A 20,159-nucleotide genomic window follows, 5' to 3' on the forward strand; every position below is an offset into this window, starting at 1 on the left:
ATTGTGTGCTTGTGCTTCATTTTGTGATCTGATGTGATTATCCTATATGTTGTAAATTCTAACCTCTATGCCTGTGGTTATGATTCTAGTTTGGAGTGAGCTATCCATTATGTTAATGAAAAAAAAATGAGGCAGGACACAATCTATAGGATGAGGTTGCACTTTGAGTCAATCTCTTTTGAGATATAAAAGAGAGAAGCGACACGAAAGGAGAGACTGGAAGGAGGGAGTGGGCTGACTCATTAGGGGGAGAGTAAGTGGGAGTATGTAGTAAGGTGTATATAAGTTTATATGTGAGAGACTGACTTAGTTTGTAAACTTTCACTTAAAGCACAATAAAAATTATTAAAAAAAAAATAATTTCCACCAAAAAAAAAGGAGAGAAGCGAGCAGAGAGGAGGGGGACCTCTTACTATCAAGAAAGAAGAGCCAGGAGCAGAGTGCATACTTTGGACCTGGGGTCCCTGTGCTGAGAAACTACTAGACCCAGGGGAAGATTGATGAGAAAGACCTTCCCCCAGAGCTGACAGAGAAAGAAAACCTTCCCCTGGTGCTGGTGCCCTGAATTTGGACTTCTAGCCTCCTAAACTGTGAGAGAATAAATTTCTCTTTGTTAAAGTCATCCACTTGTGGTATTTCTGTTATAACAGCACTAGATAACTTAGATACTTTCCATGTTGGAGACCTGTGTTCGATTTCCAGCCAATGTACTCATGTGCAGGCACCACACATTGGTCAGTGGAGGCTTGCATGTTGCTATGATGCTGAACAGGTTTCAGTGGAGCTTCCAGGCTAAGATGGGCTAGGAAGAAAGGCCTGGTGATCTACTTCTGAAAATCAGTCAATGAAAACCCTATAGATGGCACAGGACTGAGTAGTATTTCCTTCTATTGTGCATGGGGTTGCCATGAGTCAGCAACATTTTAAAGTCGTATATAATTTCGCATCCTGAACATATTATAATTTATGTCTTTCCTATGGGATAGACAAGTCTAGCCACAAATGGCTCAGTTCTTCTTGTCCGAAAGCAGAAAAATATTTAGGGTTATTTGAAATCGTTTACCTGGTTTACCCTGACTGATTCAAGTAAACCAACAAAGAATAACCCTGCCCAAATGATAACTACTTCCATTCTCTTTCTCTACCTAACTCTGATCAAAGGTAAGCTCCAAATCCTGAATGTGTGAACATCCAACTTAAAGAGTTTGATTATTTTGTTTGCCTTTGATCTATGACTTAGGGAAATCTTCGAAATTGTACTGGCATTTTCCTTTCTGTTGAGGAGTCTTCCACGACTTTTGGCATTAATTCATGGAACATTACTTAGGTACAGTTGAAAGGGCAGGTTCCCAATATTTGATCTACAACTTGGACAGTTTTGCAACTAGCACCTAGTTTGACTTGACTTGCCATCACCAGAATCTACTAGATTCATTGCCCCAGTTGCAGGTCAGTCTTGGTGTAACCTTATAAAATCAGCCCTGGTACATATCTTAGCTTTTGTAGCCCATGAATGACTTAGCTGTGGTCAAGAGTTCATAGCATCTTCAGAGCCAAACATTGTTTTGTTTCATTCTAGTGTAGGTTCAGTGGTAGAATTCTCACCTTCCACATGGGAGACTCACGCTCAATTCCCAGCCAAAACAATTCATGCGCAGCCACCACCCATTGGTCAGTGGAGGCTTGTGTGTTGCATGATACTGAAGAGGTTTCAGTAGAGCTTCCAGACTAAGATGAACTAGGAAAAAAGGCCTAGTGATATACTTATGAAAATCAGTCAGTGAAAACCCTATGTATTACAACAGCCCAATCTGCAACAGATCATGGGGATGGTACAGGACTGGCAGTGTTTAGTTCCATCGTTCATACAGTTGCTATGAGTTGAGGTACCAACTCCACAGCAGATGTTCAGCCACAACCAGATATACTGAAGTACATCTGTTGTTGTTGGGAGCCATCGAGTCAATTCTCCACTCATCGAGACCCCACGTAACAAAGAAGAACTGCCCCATAGAGTTTTCTAAGCTGTAATCTTTTACTTGCATCCACAGTCAACACCCATGGAAATGGCAGTCAAGAAATCAAATGATGTATTGCATTGGGCAAATCTGCTACAAAAGATCTCTTTAAAATGTTATAAAGTAAAGATGTCACTTTGAGGGCTAAGGTGCACCTGACCCAGGCCATGGTATTTTCAATCGCCTCATATGCATGTGAAAGCTGGACAATGAATAAGGGAGACCGAAGAAGAATTGATGCCTATGAATTATGGTGTTGGCAAATAATATTGAATATACCAGGGACTGCCAGAAGAACAAAAAAATTTGTCTTGGAAGAAATGCAGCCAGAGTGGTCCTCAGAAGGGAGGATGTTGAGACTTTGTCTTAGATACTGCCTTATTTATCAAGTGCCACTGTAACAGAAATACCACAAGTGGATAGCTTCAGGAAACAGAAATTTTTTCTCTCACAGTTTAGGGGGTCAGAATTCCAGGGGAAGGCTTTCTCTCTCTGTCAGCTCTAGCAGAAGGTCCTTGTCATCAATCTTCCCCTGGTCTAGGAGCTTCTCAGGGAAGGGACATCCGGGGTTCAAAGGATGTGCTCTGTTCCCAGCCCTCCTTTTTGGTGGTAGGAGGTCCCTATCTCTCTGATCAGGCCACACCCCAGGGAAACCCTCCTTACATTGGATCAGGGCTGTGACATGAGGAAGGGTGTTGCATCCCATCCTAATCCTCTTTAACATAACCTAATCTGCCTAATTAACCACAGGCAGAGATTAGGATTTACAACAGATAGGAAAATTACATTAGATAACAAAATAGAGGACAACCAAGCAGTACTGGGAATCATGGCCTAGCCCAGTTAATACACAATTTTTTGGGGGGGAGCACAATTCAATCCATAACATGTACTTTGGACATGTTATTAGGCGGGACCAGTCCCTGGAGAAGGACATAATGTTTGATAAAGTAGAGGGTCAGTGAAAAGGAGGAAGACTCTCAATGAGATGGACTTACATAGCAGCTGCAACAATGGGCTCAAACGGAGCAATGATTGCGAGGATGATGCAGGATTGGGCAGTGTCTTGTTCTGTTGTATATAGGATTACTATGAGTTGGAACCGACTCAATGGCACTTAACAACACCAACAATCTTTTGCAGGACCAGGTCACCAGGTGTTTATCCCACAGAACCGCTGGGTGGGTTTGAACTGCCAACCTTTCGGTTAACAGCAGAGCACTTTACTATTGTGCCACTAGGGCCCCTTATACTAGATATCCATTGTCGTAAAGTCCGTTCTGACTCATAGCAACCCGGTAGGACAGAATAGAACTGCCCATAAGGTTTCCTAGATTGTATTCTTTACCGGAGCAGACCACCAGGTCTTTTCTTCTGCCAAGTGGCTTGTGAGTTTGAACCAACTTTTTGGTTAGTAGCCAAGTGCTTAACTATTGCACGACCGGAGCTCCTTGTGCACTTACTAAAACCAAAACCAAACCAAATCCATTGCTGTTGAGTTGATTCTGACTCATAGTAACCCTATAGGACAGAGTAGAACTGCCCCATAGAGTTTCTAAGGAGCGCCTGGTGGATCTGAACTGCCAACCTTTTGGTTAGTAGCTGTAGCTCTTAACCACCATGCCACCAGGGTTTCCGTGCTCTTACTAGAACTCTCAAACTCTTCAACAGTATGTCTTTCTGTCACACTGTACTTGCCAATTTTCAGTTCCAGATAAAACCAGTTAATTGCCTTTCCCATAACTGGGGAAAAGTATATATGTATATGTATATTTGTGCAATGTCACAGTGGTTCAAGTGCTGGACTGCTAACCAAATGTTGGTGGTTCAAATCCACCAGCCACTCTGCAGGACAAAGGTGTGGCAGTCTACTTCCCTAAAGATTTACAGCATTGGGGTGGGGAGGGGAAAAACACTAACTAGATAGTAGATAGGTGGTACCTCTTGTGAAGCGTGGAAACCCTGGTGGTGTAGTGGTTAAGGGCTGCTAACCCAAGGGCCGGCAGTTTGAATCCGACAGGCGCTCCTTGGAAACTCTACGGGCAGTTCTACTCTGTCCTATAGGGTCGCTATGAGTTGGGATCGACTTGACGGCACTGGGTTTGGTTTTTTTTTTTTTTTGGTTTTTGTGAAGCGTAAGACAGTACACAATACTGGGGAAATCAGCACAACTTGACCAGGACAAAGTCACAGAGTCTTCACAGACACATCCAAATGCCCTGAGTCTTGGGGTCGGGGGACATCCAGCTCAATAGGCATAACAGTCTATAAAGAAAATGTTCTACATCCAATTGTGGTGAGCAGCGTCTGGGGTCTTAAAAGCCTGTGAGCAGCCCTCTAAGATACATCTACTTGTACAATTTCAGCTGGAGCAAAGAAGAATGAAGAAAACCACAGACACAAGGAAAACATTAGTCCAAAGGACTAATGGGCCAAAACTACCACAACCTCCACTTGACTGAGCCCTGAACAACTAGATGGTGTCTGTTTACCACCACTGACTGCTCTGGCAGTGATCACAATAGAGGGTTCCAGACAGAGCAAGAGAAAAATGTAGAACAAAATTCAAATTGACAAAAAGAAAAGGCTTGCTGGTCTGACAGAGACTGGATAAACCCTGAGAGTATGGCCCCCAGACACCCTTTTGACTTATTACTAAAGTCACTACTGAGACTCATCTTCTGCCAAAGATAAGACAGGTCTATAGGGCCAACAATAGCAAACTTGAGGAACATGCTTCATAGTTCAATTATGTATACAAGACAAATGGACACACCAGCTCAAAAGCAAAGATGATAAGGGACATGAAAACTGGACGAATGGAAACAGGGAACCCAGGGTGGAGAAGCGGAGAGTATTGACACATTGCAGGGTTGACAATGTCACAAAACAATTTGTGTATTAATTGTTTAGTGAGAAACTAATTTGCTCTGTAAACTTTCACCTAAAGCACAATTAAAAAAAAAAAGATTTACAGCCTTGGAAACCCTATGGGGCAGTTAGTTCTACTGTGTCCTATAGGGTCACTATGAGTCAGAATCAACTCAACAGCAGTGGGTTTTTTAATACATGTGCACACACACAAAACTGATCAGTTTACAAATTTTTCACATCAAACTTCAACTATCTCAGCATACATTCTCTATCTTCCTAGAGAGTTCTCTCCAATCACTTACAATACAGTTTTCTTTCTCAGTACTCAAACGACTGAACTGAACCTATTTTTTCCTTAATCCTCAAGTCTAATGGCCTTTATCTCTGTTTATATCCTCTTTCACAACTCTACACAGTGATTAAGGGATCTGGTGCTAACCAAAAGTTTGGCAGTTCAAATCCACCAGCCACTCCTTGGAAACCCTATGGGGCAGTTCTACTCTGACCTATAGGGTCACTATGAGTTGGAATTGACTCGATGGCAACAACGGGTTTTTAGTTTTACATCTCTACAGTGTTTGACACCATCGACTAATGCCTTCTTTTTCGTTAATAATTTGTTTTAAATTTAAAAAAAAAAGCAATTTTGTGTATACGGTAAAACCTGTACTCAGAAAAAACAAACTATTTGCTGACAAGTCTATTTGGACTTATAGTGACCCTAGGACAGAGTAGAACTGCCCCATAGTGTTTTCAAGGCTGTAATCTTTCAGAGGAGCCCTGGTGGAGCAGTGCTTAAGAGCTCGGCTGCTAATTAAAAGGTCAACTGTTCAAACACACCAGCTGCTCCACAGGAGGAAGATGTGGCAGTCTGCTTCCATAAAGATTATAGCCTTGGATACCCTAAGGGGCAGTTCTAACCTGTCCTATAGGGTCGCTATGAGTCAGAGTTTGACGCCACGGCAATGGATTTGAGACTCTTTCTCCTAAGGAGAAACTTGTGGGTTCTAACCACTGACCTTTGAGTTAGCAGCCAGCACTTAACCACTGCACCACCAGTGTTCCTTTGATAAAACCTATAAATGGCACAAAAAGATATACAGTGAAAATAAAATCTCCTACCCCTCCCTGATCTCCAGTCCCTAGGCCCCCTTCCCAGGGACAATCACTATTTTAAGTTTCTTGTGTATCAATCCAAAGATTACATACATTCTCTTTTGTATACAAAAGGTAGCATACTACATATGCTAGTTTTTCCCTTACCTTTTTTACTCAATAATCATTAGTATAATGTTTTCTATGTCAGTACGTGCAGGTTGACTTCATTCTTTTCAATGACTACATTGACTCCCAGTGTATGAATGTTCCAGTAATAATGTATTTAACTAGTTCTTTATTGTTGAAGCTCCTCCTTTAGGAAGGTCTCCCCACCACTACTCTAGTTGATTTTTGTGTCATTGCACCCTGCTAAATATAATCCTACCTCACCACTTTCTTTTTCCCTAATCTCCTTCATTGGTTTCCCATCAACTCTCTATTTCCTAGAACTGAAATTCTTGTTCCTTCTTTTTTTTGCCAAATCTTATTTTGGGTGGTGCAGTTAGTACTCTTAGCTTCTAACTGAACTATTGGAGGTTAGAGTCCACCCAGGGGCCCTTCAGAAGACAGGCCTGGTGATCTACTGAGAAATCAGCCCTGACACACATAGAGTCTCCATGAGTTGGAATTGACTGGAGAGCAACTGGTTTCTCTCATCTTGGTGAACTCATCACTTGCCACACCTACCACTAACTTTCTTTGGCTAATTGATCACTTGTATCTGTATCCGATGTGTCAGACACAGTTCTGATGTGTCCCTTCTATTATCTCCAGATCTTCATTTGTGGGCACTTGACAATTTCACATAAATAAAGGCCAAATATTTCATCTTTGGACCCCAAATTTCACATCCTTACTTATGTTTATAACATTATTCAAGCTTAGAACCTTGAAGCCTCCTCTAATTCCACTGTATCCTTGATATCTATAAGCAGTTAGGAACCAGTGCCTGTTAAGTCAATGAAAAAACCCAGTGTAGTTTATTACTGAATTTGATTTGTGACTTTAAGTCAATATGTAAAAGATGAAAACACTAAAACAAAAAAAGGACTAAACAAATGTAGTCACAGATCTTTCATACGGAGAGGAAAGTCAAGGTGATATAAAGAAATAAAAGATTGGTTTAAATGTAGAAAAATAGGGGTAAATAGTAAGGTAACCACAAAGGAAACTAACAATCCTACACATCAAAATAAAATATAAGAAAAACATAACCCAGAACCCAGTGCCGTTGAGTTGATTCTGACTCATAGCGACCCTATAGAACAGAGTAGAACTGCCCCATAGAGTTTCCAAGGAGCACCTGGCGGATTCAAACTGCCAACCCTTTGGTTAGCAGACGTAGCACTTAACCACTATGCCACCAGGGTTTCCATGAGAAAAAAAAAAAAGAAAAACATAAAGACTCAGTAATACAAAATCGACAACAATGATAAAGAGGAAAAGAAAATATATGAAGAAAAACTACTCAGCACAAAAAATTAAGCTGAAAAAAGGAACTGTCAACAACACACACACACAAAAGACATCAAGATGACAGCATTAAACTCATGCCTACCCATAATCATGCTGACTGTAAATGCACCAATAAAGAGACAGAGAGTGGCAGAATGGATTAAAAAAAAAAACCTACCTATATGCTGCCTACAAGAGATGCACCTTAGACTTAAAGACACAAACAAACTAAAATTCAAAAGATGGAAAAAATATATATAGGGCAGACAACAATCAAAAGACAGCAGGAGTGGCAATAATAATTTCTGACAAAATAGGCTTTAAAGTTAAATCTGCTATAAAGGATAAGGAAGGACACTATATAATTATTAAAGGTCAATACACCAGAAGGACATAACCATAATAAATATTTATGCACCAAACGACAGGGCTCCAAAATACATAAAACAAACTCTAACAGAATTGAAAAGAGAGATAGACTGCTCCACAATAATTGTAGCAGACTTCAACACACCACTTTCGATAAAGGACAGAACATCCAGAAAAAAAGATCAAAAAGATCAACCGACTTGACCTCACAGGCATATACAGAACACTCAACCCAACAACAGCTAAGTATACTTTCTTTTCCAATGCACATGGAACATTCTCCAGAAAAGACCACATATTAGGCCATAAAGCAAGCCTTAACAGAATCCAAAACACCAAAATATTACAAAGCATCTTTTTTGATTATGTAGCCATAAAAGTAGAAATCAATAACAGACAAAGCAAGGGAAAAAAAAAAATCAAACACATGGAAACTGAATAACACCTTGCTCAAAAACTACTGGGTTATAGAAGAAATTAAAGATGGAGTAAAGAAATTCATAGAATCAAATGAGAATAAAAGCATATCCTACCAGAACCTTTGCGACACAGCAAAAGCAGTGCTCAGAGGTCAATTTATGTCAATAAATACACACATCCAAAAAGAAGAAAAGGCCAAAATCAAAGCATTACCCCTACAACTCGAACACACAGAAAGAGAGCAGCAAAAGAAGCCTGCAGGTGACAGAAGAAAGCAAATAATAAAAACTAGAGCAGAATTAAATGAAATAGAGAACAGAAAAACAATTGAAAGAGTTAACAAGACCTAAAGCTGGTTCTTTGAAAAAATTAACAAAATCGATAAACCACTGGCCAAACTAACAAAAGAAAAACGGGAGAGGAAGCAAATAACTCAAATATGAAATAAGATGGCTGATATCACAACAGACCCAACTGAAATTAAAAGAATCATAACAGAATACTATGAAAAATTGTACTCGAACAAATTTGAAAACCTAGAGGAAATGGACAAATTTCTAGAAACATGCTACCTACCTAAACTAACACAAACAGAGGTAGAACAACTAAATAAATCTATACTAAAAAGAAAGATTGAAAAGATAATCAAAAAACTCCCAATAAAAAAAAAGCCCTGACTACTAAAAGTATTTCAGAGCATAGAAAAGGATGGAATACTCCCAAACACACTCTATGAATCCAGCATAACCCTGATACCAAAACCAGGTAAAGACACCACGATAAAAGAAAACTACAGACCTATATCCCTCATGAACTTAGACGCAAAAATCCTCCACAAAATTCTAGCCAATAGACTTCAACAACATATCAAAAAAATAATTCACCATGACCAAGTGGGATTCATACCAGATATGCAGGGATGGTTTAACATTAGAAAAACAATCAAAGTAATCCATCGCATAGATAAAACAAAAGACAAGAACCACATGATCTTATCAATTGATGCAGAAAAGTCATTTGACAAAGTCCAACACCCATTCATGATAAAAACTCTTAGCAAAATAGGAATAGAAGGGAAATACCTCAACATAATAAAGGGCATTTATACAAAGCCAACAGTCAACATCGTTCTAAATGGAGAGAGTCTGAAAGCATTTCCCTTGAGAACGGGAGCCAGACAAGGCTGCTCTTTATCGCCAGTCTTTTTCAACATTGTGCTGGAGGACCTAGCCAGAGCAATTAGGCTAGATAAAGAAATAAAGAGCACGCAGGTTGGTAAGAAGTAAAAGTATCTCTATTTGCAGATGATGTGATCTTATATACAGAAAACCCTAAAGAATCCACAAGAAGATTATTGGAACTAATAGAAGAGTTCAACAAAGTATCAGAATACAAGACAAACATACAAAAATCAGTTGGATTCTTCTACACCAACAAAGAGAACGTCGAAGAGGAAATCACCAAATCAACACCATTTGCAATAGCCCCCAAGAAGATAAAATACTTAGGAGTAAATCTAACTGGAAATGTGAAAGACCTATACAAAGAAAACTACAAGACACTACTTCAAGAAGCCGAAAGAAACCTACATAAGTAGAAAAACATACCTTGGTCATGGATAGGAAGACTCAACATTGTGACAATGTCTATTCTGCCCAAAGCGATCTATAGATAAAATGCAATTCCAATACAAATTCCAATGGCTTTTTAAAATTTATCTTATTGTGCTTTAAGTGAAAGTTTATGAATCAAATCTGTCTCTCATACAAAACCTTATCCACACCTTGCTATATACTCCTAGTTAGAAAATAAAAAAATCCTAGTTACTCTCCTCCTAATGAGAAAGCACACCCCTTCTCTCCATCCTGTATTTCTGTGTCCATTCAGCCAGCTTCTGTTCCCCACGGCCTTCACATCTCCCCTCCAGACAGGAGCTGCACATATAGTCTCATGTGTCTACTTGATCCAAGAAGCTCAGTCCTCACCAGTATCATTTTCTGTCTTTTTTTTTTTTTTTTAGTCCAGTCCAATCCCTGTCTGAAGAGTTGGCTTTGGGAATGGTTCCTGTCTTGGGCTAACAGAAGGTCTGGGGGCCATGGCCTCCAGGGTCCTTCCAGTCTCTGTCAGACTGGTAAGTCTGGTCTTTTTATGAGAATTTGAGGTCTGCATCCCACGGTTCTCCTGCTCCTTCAGGGATTCTCTGTTGTGTTCCCCGTCAGGGCAGTCATCGGTTGTAGCCAGGCACCATCTACTTCTTTTGGACTCAGGTTGATGTAGTCTCTGGTTTATGTGGCCCATTCTTACTTTCCTTGTGTCTTTGGTGTTCTTCATTCTCCTTTGTTGCGTGTGGGTTGAGACCAATTGATGCATCTTAGATGGCTGCTTGCTAGCGTTTAAGACCCCAGACGCCAATCTCCAAAATGGGACGCAGAAAGTTTTCTTAATAGATTTTATTATCCAATCGACCTAGATGTCCCCTGAAACCATGGCCCCAAACCCCCGTCCAGTGGTATTTTTTAATGAGATGGAGAAACAAATTACCAACTTCATATGGAAAGGGAAGAGGCTGCAGATAAGTAAAGCATTACCGAAGAAGAAGAATGAAGTGGGAGGCCTCACTCTACCTGATTTTAGAAACTGTTATACCACCATGGTAGTCAAAACAGCCTGGTACTGGTACAACAACAGATACATAGACCAATGAAACAGAATTGAGAATTCAGACATAAATTCGTCCACTTACAAACAGTTGATATTCAACAAAGGCCCAAAATCTGTTAATTGAGGAAAAGACAGTCTCTTTTTAACAAATGGTGCTGGCATAACTGGATATCCATCTGCAAAAAAAAAGAAACAAGACCCATACCTCACACTATGCACAAAAACTAACTCAAAATGGATCAAAGACCTAAACATAAAATCTAAAACAATAAAGATCATGGAAGTAAAAATAGGGACACCACTAAAAAAAAACCCACTGCCGTTGAGCCGATTCCGACTCATAGCGACCGTACAGGACAGAGTAGAACTGCCCCATATGGTTTCCGAGGACTGCCTGGTGAATTCGAACTACTAGGAGCCCTAATATGTGGCATAAACAGTATACAAAACATTACTAACAATACACAAACTAGATAACCGGAAGCTCCTAAAAATCAAATACTTATGCTCATCCAAAGACTTCACAGAAAGAGTGAAAAGACAACCTACAGACTGGGAAAAAGTTTTTAGCTATGACATTTCCAATCAGCGTCTGATCTTGAAAATTGACGTGATACTACAAAAACTCAACAACAGAAAGACAAATAACCCAATAAAAAAGTGGGCAAAGGACATGGACAGGCACTTCACTAAAGAAGACATTGAAGTAGCTAAGAGACAGATACATGAGGAAATGCTCACGATCATCAGCCATTAGAGAAATGCAAATCAAAACTACAATGAGATTCCATCTCACTCCAACAAGGCTGGCATTAATCCAAAAAACACAAAATAATAAAGGTTGGAGAGGTTGTGGAGAGACTGGAACACTTATACACTGCTGATGGGATGTAAAATGGTGCAACCACTTTGGAAATCAATTTGGCACTTCCTTAAAAAGCTAGAAATGTAACTACCATATGATCCATCAATCCCACTCCTTGGAATATATCCTAGAGAAATAAAAGCCTTCACACGAACAGATATATGCACATCTATGTTCATTGCAGCACTGTTTACAATAGCAAAAAGATAGAAGCAACCAAGGTGCCCATCAACAGAAGAATGGATAAACAGATTGTGGCGTATTCACACAATGGAATACGTCGTAACGATAAAGAACAACGATGAATCTGTGAAACATAATATGGATGAACCTGGAAGGCATTATCCTGAGTGAAATTAATCAGCCACAAAAGGACAAATATTATATGAGAACACTATTATAAGAACTGAAGAAAAGGTTTAAACACAGAAAAAAACATTCTTTGATGGTCACGAGGGCGGGGAGGGAGGGGGCTGGGTATTTACTAACTAGATAGTAGACAAGAATTATTTTAGGTGAAGGGAAGGGCAACACACAATACAGGGGAAGTCAGCACCACTGGACGAAACCAAAACCTAAGACATTTCCTGAATACAACCAAACACTTAGAGGGATAAAGTAGCAGGGGCAGGGGACTGGTGACCACGGTTTCAGGGGACATCTAGGTCAATTGGTGTAACAAAGTTTATTAAGAAAATGTTCTGCATCCCACTTTGGTGAGTGGTGTCTGGGGTCTTAAAAGCTAGCAAGTGGCCATCTAAGATGCATCAATTTGTCCCAACCCACCTGGAGCAAAGGAGAATGAAGAACACCAAAGACACAAAGAAAATATCAGCCCAAGAGACACAAAGGGCCACATAAACCAGAGACTCCATCAGCCTGAGACTGGAAGAGATAAATGGTGCCTGGCTACTACCAATGACTGCCCTGACAGGGAACACAACAAAGAGTCCCTGATGGAGCAGAAGAAAAGTGGAGTACAGAACTCAAATTCTCATAAAAAGACCAGACTTAATGGTCTAACTGAGACTAGAGGGACCCTGGAGGTCATGGTCCCTGGGCCCTTTGTTAGTGCAAGACTGAAGCCATTCCTGAAGCCAACTCTTCAGACAGGCATTGGACTGGACTATAAGACAGAAAATGATACTGATGAGGAGTGAGCTTCTTAGCTCAAGTAGTCACATGAGCCTATGTGGGCAGCTCCTGTCCGGAGGCAGCTGAGAGGGCAGAGGGGGACAGGAGCTGGTTGAATGGACACAGGAAATACAGGGTGGAGAGGAGGAGTGTGCTGTCACATTGTACGGAGAGCAACTAGGGTCACATAACAATGTGTGTATAAATTTTTGTGTGAGCAGCTGACTTGAACTGTAAATTTTCCCTAAAAGCACAATTAAAAAAAAAAAAAAAAGTAGACCAAAAAGCTTTAGTGCCCATATAGCCGTAAATTATAGTATAAAAATAAACTTTTATGCACTATAAAATATAAGTTTTAACACCCTTAAACACATAATCCTCTTTTCTCATTTTCATTTTTCACAGTTAATTGTAGTCATTTTTATAACCACTATTTCCTGCAGACACAATTCTCCAAAAAACTCACAATTTTTTTTATAGTATTACATATAAGGCAATTTCCTCTGCAGAAGATTAATTTTAATTGATATTCTATAAAAATTAACATTAGAATTTAGGAACATGTTACATATCCCAAAGAGTAAAATTAATATGACATTTAAAAATTCTTGGTTATACTTCAGTAGATCTAATTTATACCAAAGAAATCCATAAAGTAAGCTCAGGGGCAGTATTGCTTATCTTGTGGACGGGATGACAGATTATAATTGTTTTATTAAGTATAGCATTCTGAATTCCTATGAAGCTGTAATGGCTTGTTGTGCACTAGAGACTTTGTTATTTAGAATATAATTGATTGTAATGTATACTGTTTGCTCTTGAATAACTCCCATTTTCCACCTCAGAGAGATTTTCATTTCAGCATCGAATAATATGATTAACGCATTTGTAAAGTTTCTGAAGCATTTTGAAATTCCTTTGGGTGAAAAATGATATCAGAATGAAATATGAGATCAATTAAAAGGGTAAATTGAATTTAATCCCATATGTTTCATTTTAAGGCCAGGTACAGTATATAGATTAGCACATCCTTGTAGTGTGTTTTGAACTGAATGTTACCCTTTAGTTGGCATTAATCAGAGGCAGCAAGGCCAGTACCTGAATGCTGAAGAAATTAGCAATTTCTTTAATATAAAAAATATTTTGGTTTCTGCTTTCTAGCTGTCAGCCTTTGCTTTTACTTGATTTTATCTGCCTTAGTGATCTAGCAAAAATTCTTACCACCACTCAAATCCCTATCATTAAGTCTAAAATAAATTACCCCTGGAAACACTTGATGGAGATTTGCTACAAGACTTTTCTTCTTTTAGCCCCGTTTTGGCAAACTTCTGCCCCACTTTCCTAGTCTTTACGTTAGCCTCTGTTAGCCTCCTATTTCCACCTACCTCATCTGACTTTCAGGTCTTGGGAGACAGAGACACTTCCTTCCCCCTCATGCCAAGACAATGCTTCACTTCCTCTACCATGGATTAGTCTGAAAGAGAAAAAGCTTCCTCTGTTCCTTAGTTAAGCAAAAGGGAATGTCCATTTTGCTGATGTTGTTTATTTACCTCGTCTTTGCAGCTCACTCAAGTATTTGCATGAACTCTGCTTTGGTCTTATAATAATTTCCTTTTGTTAAGACCAGGAGGCCAAAGATTCAGCCAAGTCTGATAAGAAGCTCAATTTTCATGCATAGATTTTTATCTTAAACCAAAGTCTATCCACTTACCCTTTCTTTTATCTGCAATTCAGGCTTTTGAAAGAAGCAAGGAAAAGAGAAGATTGGATTCCTTAGTAACCCTTCTTGTTGATGTCTCCATAAAGGGCTGAATTAAATGGAAAAAATGCATTACCTCAACAGGTAAAAGTTGGATTTTGAGATATGTGAATTCTATTATCGCTTGCATCTTTGTCTCTGTATTTTTAGATATTCTGAAATACAAAGAATGAGAACACGGTACAGGTGATAGTGGGCTCCCAAAGTGCGATATTCTCTTCCACCCTAGCTGGTTTAGGACAGTGGCCCTGAAGGGCAAATGTTCCAAGTGGTTTAAATACTTACACCCAGTCTTCTAGTAAAAATTTTTTTCTGTTGCCAAGCAACTGTTAGAAGGTCATAGATTCTTTGAGGAGAGCCAACTGGACAGCCCTTGGACCCTGGCCCAGAGGTAAAAGGGCCTAAAAAGCCTAGAAATATTAAATTTACATAATCTTTGTGAGGAGCCCTGGTGGCACAGTGGTTAAGAGCTCAGCTGAAAACCAAAATGTCAGCAGTTCAAATCCACCAGCTGCTCTTTGGAAACTCTAGAGCAGTTGTACTCTGTCCTACAGGGTCTCTATGAGTCAGAATCGACTCATCGGCAACGGGTTTGGTTTGGTTTGGAATCTTCGAGAGTTCTAATCACAGACTGAAAATGCTCCAGGTTGTGAAATTTGGGTAGATTTCTGAAGGAAGAGGGACTATACACTCTGAAGACAAGTAGCAGTTTCTAGCACCTGAGAGAAATTTCCAGATTTAAAAAAAATTGACATTCTCTTTGGAATGCTTTTTCATTTTCTTTTGATTCTATTTTCATCATGCCACAGTACTGACTCATGTTAATAAGACAGTCGGGGACTCATGAGGCCTATGGTAGAGAAACTGGAACTTCAGTCCAGAAAACATTATTTCACACACAATGGAGAAGTGAAAATCATGTTGTTGAGCTCTTAAATCTCCAGGTTTTCTCCCTTTGTGGGGAGGCTTTGTCACAGGGCAGGGCTTCCCAGCTCAGGACTAAGCCCTGCCTAGCCTCTTACCTCCTTCCGACCAAGAATGACCAGGACAGATTCAGAGGTTCCACACAAAGGTTTATTAGTGATAGAAAGAAAGTAAAAAGGCTCTTGAGGGAGAGATGGAGAGGGGTTTCCACCTACACTAGCCTCCAGTCTCTCATGAACAAAGGATTTCCTAGGGTTTATAAAACATTTTCATCATTCATTAGATGAGTGGAGATTTCCAGGAGAACGGGAGGGATTATAAAAATCAAATGCGTGCACAGTTGGAATTCAAGATGGATTTCCTCACAGAGGTTGTTGGAACTAAGATGGAGTCTGTCACGAGGGCTGCTGGGGTGTCAAAAAGGACTTATTCTGGGATTTTGCACATGCCTGGTATCTCTGGATCGAGGTTCGAGTCCTGGCAAGGAATCCCTGCTCACGATTATCTCATGTGGAAGGTCATTCATAGGTTACCTTGATTTTTACCGCCCATGCTCTGCACCTGGTGGGGGACCTGAAAAACCACTCAGAAGGGTTATCAGTAATTTATAGCTGGTCAAGCATGTAGGGATAGGAAATATGGCCCCTTATCTTGTCTAAGTACCTAGTTTGTTAGTCACAAGTAGTCCTCGAGTGCCAGCAGTAAAAGTTATAGGGTGGTCTGCACTTAGGTTTAAACTCCAAGAATACTGAGTCAGAGGCTATTTAATTATAGCCAGCCCTGTCTCGTGCGTGTCTCAGCTTCTGGGTCTGTTTCCAACTGGTGCTCCTTCAAATCTTCCTTCAGGTCCTGTTCTTTTGTGAGTAAAATTCAAGTAAATGTATATATTGGATAGTAGATTCAAGATCTAGTTTTGTTTAAGCAACTTTATCCTGTTTACATGTACCACATTTACAACATCGAAGTAATTTCTATTCTTTGTAACTCTTTCCCTTGCTCTTTAACTCCGGGGGATGAGGGGAAAAAAAAAAATGTTTGAGGCTAATGAAAAAAAAAAACTTCGAAGCTAATGAAAAAAAAAACTTCCAAGATGAGTTTTAAAGCTACAGGTCTCCACATTCACGTTTAGTAGAAATCAATTAATTGGTTTTAAAGTTTAGAAAAAAAGAATCTTTTCTATCAACTCTCTTGGAGGAATTATGATGGGCATGATGATGCAAGCTACCTTGTATGGGCTCAGTATCAGAAATTCCCATTAAATAATGAGATTACATGAGAATCTAATTCAGTAGATGAGTGCTTAATTATCCAGGTATCAGGTCAAAGAGATTTACAGATCTCTTGGTTTTACTTTCCAAAACCAAAAACCAAACCATTGCTGTGGAATCGAATTCTGACTCATAGCAACCCTATAGAACAAAGTAGAACTGCCCCATAGGGTTTCCAAGGCTGCAATCTTTATGGAAGCAGACTGCCACGTGTTCTCCCATGCAGCAGCTGGTGAGTTCAAACCACTGAGCTTTCGGTAAGCAGCCATGCACTTAACCACTGTGCTACAAAGGCTCCTGGTTTTACTTTAAGGTGTTTAGAACCTTTTCCAACGTCAACGTACATATGAAATGCCTGGGGATCTAGTTAAAATCCAGATTCTGATTAAGTAGGTCTAGGGTGGGACCTGACATTCTGTATTTCTAACAAGCTCCCAGAGGGTGACAATGCTGCTCATCTGCGAAGGCCTATACTTGGAGTAGTGAGGTTTTAAGGCACCTGTGTTCAGCCTCTTAACATGAGGCTTTCATTCATAACCAAAGCCAAAAAGCCAAACCTGTTGCCAGCAAGTCAATTCCGACTCATAGCAACCCTACAGGACAGAGTAGAACTGCACCGCAGGGTTTCCAAGGATCCGCTGGTGGATTTGAACTGCGGACCTTTTGGTTAACAGCCGAGCTCTTAACCACTGCACCACCAGGGCTCCTCTATTCATAATGTTACCGCAAATTACGGATTCGAGCCGCCTGCCGCAACCCAATAGTGAGACAGGAGGAGGTAAGGAGCAAAAGGGCTTTATAGAACACCATGTTCAAGAGACAGAGGGGGCAAAGTTTCCCCCAGATTCTGTCTGCCCCAAGAGGACCACAAGAGGGTTTTATAGGGAGAGGGTCAGGGTTTAGAAATTTCCAGGAATGTTGATTCTTCTTTGAGGGGGACGTAATAACGAAGTGACTTATTGTTGACGTCTTGCAGGCCTCTTTACGCCATCCTGGTTTCTGTCACAAGACGGGTCCGGGTTTTGCTCAATTATTTCAGGTCCTGATGGTATCACTCATTGTTTTTGTCACCTCGGAGAGAAACATGGTTTAATCAACAACAAAAATCTTGATTACCTTGTTTTTCTACAATGGAATTTGTTTTTCTACAATGGAACAATCGTGAGACAGATTCCAGAGCAAATAATCGACGTTTTCAAAGACTAAAGATTTTAATCACAGCTTATACAGCTAAACTAGAAAATATACTTTCTGTTAATGCTAAAACATTACAGAAAATGTATTTTCTCTACCTCAATAACAAACACTTTTATTTCCAAAATGTCTACTATGTGTGCAACACTGATGAGAAGGTTTGACTTGTGTCATTTAATCCTCAAAATAACCCTGTAAAGTAGGATTATTTTTAAATAAGGAGAGCCTGGCTTTCCTAGAGGTTAATTACTTTGCCTGAGGTCACACGGCTAGTAAGTGCCAGGGATTTGGACCCGGGTTTTTCTGACTCCAAAGCCAGGGCACTATTCTCTATGTATCATATACAAGGTCCTGTACAAAACATTTTGAGAGAGGAATGAGGAAGTGTGTCTGTCCTTCGGACAGTAAATGGCAGAAACTGAACATACACATAAAAAGATAAATAACAGGTTTTAAAAAGTGTGTAAGTATCAAAGAAGTAGAAGCTATTGAGTTAAATAGTAATAAAATTGGAAAGGAAAAAATTAATAAGATATTTCTATAAAAGTATTTTGAATTAACTCTCATTCATCTCTGTTGGGGAGTCCCTGGGTGTACTAGCTAAAAAGGTTAGCAGTTCGAACTCACCCAGAGGCGACTCAGAAGACAAGCCTGGCAATCAGCTTTTGAAAGGTCACAGCCTGGAAAACCCTATGGAGCAGTTCTGCTGTGCACACATGGGGTTACCATGAGTTGGAAGCAAGTGACAGCAATTGGTAACAATCTCTGTCATGTTAGAGAAATATTTCCAATAAAATTAAAAGACTAACACTGGTATGCTTAACAGACTTAAAACATATTTCAAAACTTCAGAAAAGAAAGTTCTTGACCATGGGGAGGTGCAGGAATTGAGGGCAGCTTCAAGGAAAAGGTGGAAGTTTGATTAAGAGGTGAAGTACGGTTCACTTAAGGAAAGGATGTGAACAAAGGTGTGTGAACAATGGTGTGTTTTAGAGAATGAATGGATCCATTTCACTTGAGCAGAGAATTCCATAATTTAAACAGTTACCAATTGCCGTGTAACAAACCATTCCAAAACTTTGTGATTTGAAACAACAGCCATTTATTTAGTTCACAGTTTCGTAGAAGGATTCTTCTGGTCTGGGCCAGAGTCAATTGATCGCGCCTGGAATTGCTCATGTGTCTCGGGTCAATTGGAGAGTCAAATGGGGGCTAACTGGTCCCAGGTGGCCTCACTCATATGTCTGGTTATTGGCTAGCACAATGAGGACAAATGGATCACTTGTTTATCATCCAGCTGGCTAGACAACTGATAAGAGTACCAAGAGGACAAGCCCCAGGGAATAAGTGTTTTTCAAGCCTCTGCTTGGGTCATGTTTACTAATATACCTTGACCAAACTAATCACATAAAACCAAAAATGAAACCAGTTGCCATCAAGTCTCTTCGATTCCAACTCATGGTGACTCCATGTGTTTCAGAGCAGAACTGTGCTCTGTAGGGTTTTCAATGTCTGTGATTTTTCAGAAGAAGATCACCAGGCCTTTCTTCCAAAGCACCTCTGGGTGGATTCAAACCACTAACTTCTCAGTAGCTGAGCACTTAACCATTTACATTACCCAGGGACTCCATGATTCCACCTCTTGATGGAAGAAATGGAGAATTGTTGGCATTCTAACAAGTACCGTTTGGACATGATAGTGAAGAGGAAGATGACACTATTCCGAGAGTTGGGGCTGGAGGAGTGAGAGAGGTCTTCAAGGTCCCTTCAAAGTCTCCACTTGTATAATTATGTAATTCAATATTTAAACTTGTCATTAAAAAAAAATTCTTCTATAAACTAGTTGCTTACGGGTTTTAAAAGAAATAATGGTAGAGAGCTATTAAGTGAAAAGTCTTTTTTCTCCAACCCCCTCATTTCCATTGCCAAGAGGAAAATATTGTTTTCAGTTTTATGGTTATCTTTTCTGGCAGAACTAAGTTCTTATAGTTTTTTCCAAATTTCCAGTGTGAGCCTCATTGAGCACAAGTTACGTTAAAGAAATGTTCTGTGTAGAATTAAAATTTTGTACCTTTTTAACATTGAAATCTAGACAAGTGAGCACTACTTTATTCAATTCA

The sequence above is a fragment of the Loxodonta africana genome, chromosome X (assembly GCF_030014295.1).
Source record: "Loxodonta africana isolate mLoxAfr1 chromosome X, mLoxAfr1.hap2, whole genome shotgun sequence".
NCBI classification, from domain to species: Eukaryota; Metazoa; Chordata; class Mammalia; order Proboscidea; family Elephantidae; genus Loxodonta; species Loxodonta africana.